The sequence below is a fragment of the Ascaphus truei genome, unplaced genomic scaffold (genome assembly GCF_040206685.1).
Source record: "Ascaphus truei isolate aAscTru1 unplaced genomic scaffold, aAscTru1.hap1 HAP1_SCAFFOLD_889, whole genome shotgun sequence".
Taxonomy (NCBI): Eukaryota; Metazoa; Chordata; class Amphibia; order Anura; family Ascaphidae; genus Ascaphus; species Ascaphus truei.
The window spans coordinates 54781-58591 of record NW_027457228.1 but is presented as its reverse complement, the minus strand read 5'-3'; positions in this window follow the sequence as shown (position 1 = coordinate 58591).

The window sequence follows — 3811 nt, the reverse complement described above, 5'->3', positions numbered from 1 at the left end:
TACAAAGACACCTCTTGTCCCAACTCGGACACCATATGTGGACGGACGTTCACAGAGGTACGCAATTAGGAGGCTTTATAATGTGAAATTATAATAAGGCATTATTGTGCCTTTTCCTTTTTATCAGGAAAACATCCAAACAAGGGGGGGAACAAAGCTTCCATTCACTTGGGAGTATTTCTAGTGAAACACTATGCAATAATTCACATCTCCCTTAGTCAAGCAGTTCTCGCAGCCCCAAAACATATAACATGAAATAAGCAGATATAAGCAGTCTCTTAAGAATAAAAGTCTTATCTGTTTCTTGGAGAGAAAATCTCACTTCCTGGTTGAGCTTCAGGTGTAGTAGTTTTCCCTGTGTCTTGAAAATCAGCTCTGCTGTGCAGAGCTCAAGACCGGTCAGCTCCAGAGATGGGTGTTCTTTTAGTCAGTCTCTCCTGTGAGACTCAAAAACACTGCTCTGTCTCCAAAGGTCAGCTCACACATGAGCAAAGGAGAGTTCTCACTTCCTGTCTCAAAGGCAGGCTTTTTGTAAACAATCTAATCAGGCAGGTGATGTTTAGTAATTAACTACCACACTGCTAGATTAAAGGAACATTACTGAACAGGGATAAGTCCCCTGTTACACACACATATATATATGCGTGTGTGATATATCTATATATATATATATATATATATATATATATATATATATATATATATGTGTGTGTGTGTATGTGTGTGTGTGTATGTGTGATATATATAGTGCGTGTGTGTGTGATATATATATATATAAATATACCTATAAACAACATATATTTACTGTAGATAAGGTAGGGTGTTAAGTGTTTGAAGCCAGGGGACAGTGTCATAGAAAGGTGGGGAGGGGGAGGGATACTATACTGGGGGGGGGGAGAAAGTGTGGATAAGAATCGAGGCAAGCAGGATGATTACAAGCAATTTTGATAGGGTGTGAGAAAACCCATGTCCACATTAATTCCTTTGGTTTTGGTGTCAGAGAGTCTTATCATTCTGAGTTCAAATGTTTTCCGTTCTTGGGTGCTTTTAAACATTCCATTGAGGATTTTGATTTTTAGATCATTTATGGAATGATCTGGCTGTGAGAAATGATGTCCCACAGGTGAGCAGTATCTTCCTTCTTCGTGATGGAGTATAGAGTGTCTGTGCATATCCATCCTTCCTTGTAGTTTTTAGCCAAAAAGTTTAGTTTTTTTTTTCCTCTCTCCACACTGTTTTAGCCATAGATTCATTTGTATATCAGTATTGCTTGACCTGAAGAAGAGAGGATAACTCTCGAAAGCTTGTCCTATGACATAAATTGTTAGTCCAATAAAAAAGGTATCACCGAATATTGGAGAACTCATTTATTCTGCACTATCGCAACTGGACTAACACGGCTATTTTCTGCTTTATATATATATATATATATATATATATATATATATATATATATATATATATATATATATATATATATATATATGTAACGGGTTTCCCCCCCCCAATCTCACATTGGCCCGGGTACTCTAGCAACCAACCCCCATTACATGTTCTTGTTTGGTGGTGCACCTGTAGGCAACAGGGCCAGCGTGATTGGAGCAGGGAGAGTGACGCCGAGAGACTGTTTCTAGTGTGAGCCGAACGGAGCATTGGCAGTGAATAACACAGAGGGAAACCTCGCGAGAGCCGTACAAGATCTGTCTAAAGCACTTATTCCCATGATCTGTTATTTATATTATCTGTTATTTATTTGATTACCACATGTATTACTACTGTGAAGCGCTATGTACACTAATGGCGCTATATAAATAAAGACATACAATACAATACAATACAAGATCGGATCACCTGATGCGGAAGCACTCGCCGGTGTGAGGAGGTCTGGAAGTCGGCGTTCTATATCACGAGTGTGAGAGACTCGCAAAACACTCTCTACTGCCCGTTTTTAACTCATAGAATGTGAGTTAAATACCTTTGTTTTTTATCCTTAGATGTTTTATTAAAAGGTTTTACACATATGTTTCTCCTTTTATTCCCTACCTATCCTCTTATATGAGATCCACATAAAGGTACAGTCTGCTTAAACAGACTCAACGCGATTGCTGCAAGGAGCCTTCAGGACAAATCCTTCCTAAGATCCAGGAGCCAAGATACAGACGAACTACAGGAGCTGAGTTCGGGAGTCCCTAAGTGGATTAAAGGCCTTTATTAATCTTACTAGTGTAAGTGCATATCTCACCGATTTCTTATCTGTTTGTATTGATATACTGCCCTATGATTTTTTTCCTCTTTTTCTCTTCTCTTCCCCTGCACATGTGCGCCTAGGTCATTCTTTGCAATATATATATATATATATATATATATATATATATATATATATATATATATATAAAACACACAAAAAAGGAAAGTTGCTCAACACCTAATATTAAAGGTTAAATCAAGCCCCCAGATTAATACTGACTATAGGGGTAAAATAAAATATAAACCCCAAATTAAATCAGTTAGAAAAGTTATAGAGCTTGTTGGTGCTAGGGGATAATAACAACTATATAGAACACACAAATGAAAAGGACAAAGACAACCCCCTTGTTAGCACTCTAAATTACACCTAAAGAAAATCTACTAATAAAGATTATATTGCAAGAACCAGATGCACTGCAGAGTCAGAAAAATGAACAAGATTTTATTGGAATAACAGCAAGACACACTAACTTAAAAACATGAATATACTAAAGACAGCCTAACAAAATATATGTATCAAAAATATATTGGATAAAAGGGGGACTGTTAATCTAGTGAATGAATTCTATTTTACCTCAAAAAAACTAAAATGTGTCTAAGTGAATATAAATAGTAACACAAAAGTAGTTTAATATAACCCTTGAAGGTAATACAAAATATTATAAATCCCTACTGGCATGAATGCCTAATAGAGAGATATATGATGGATTGTGGCATGGAGGAAAAGTATATAATCAATGACCCAGTATACAGCCAGAAAAAATAATATATTACCAAAAATAAAGGGGGGAGAGAAAGGCAAACAGGGAAAAAAATGATATAAAAATAATAATCATACCCTGCCTAGCAATTCCCAAAAAAAAGAAAACAATGAGAACTGATGCAGCAAACAAAAAAAAAAAATTTTTTTTTATATACCTATAAATGACATGCTAACAAACAGAGTCATACAAATGGAAAATACAGCAGTGCATAGCACTGCAAGGACAAGTAATGCCCAGACAGCAAAGAGAGTTAATACTCAGCTGTAGCAGGGTTGCGTGAGGCATGTGTCCATCAGATTGTAGAAGGTTTGTTCCAATGTTTGTGCATAGCAGAAATAAAGAGAATCAAAAAATGCTGCAACAGATCCTTCACAAGTCCATCCAAATAAAGATTACATGGGGGCTGTCAGAGAGTAAACACTCAACGCGTTTCACCCGTCGGTGGGCTTCTTCCCGGAGTGGTAAAATTTAAAGTGCAGGCGAGCAGTGTTATATAGGAGAAGTAATCAGTTGCAGCATTGTCAGTATTTCCTTATCCAATAGAAGATGCTGGCCAAGTTCAATTGAATAAACCTTCTACAATTTGATGGACACATATATAGGTATTTTTTTTTTTTGTTTGTTTGCTGCATCAGTTCTCATTGTTTTCTTTTTTTTGGGAATTGCTAGGCAGGGTATGATTATTATTTTTATATCATTTTTTTCCCTGTTTGCCTTTCTCTCCCCCCTTTATTTTTGGTAATATTTTATTTTTTCTGGCTGTATACTGGGTTTTTTTGATACATATATTGAATGTTGAG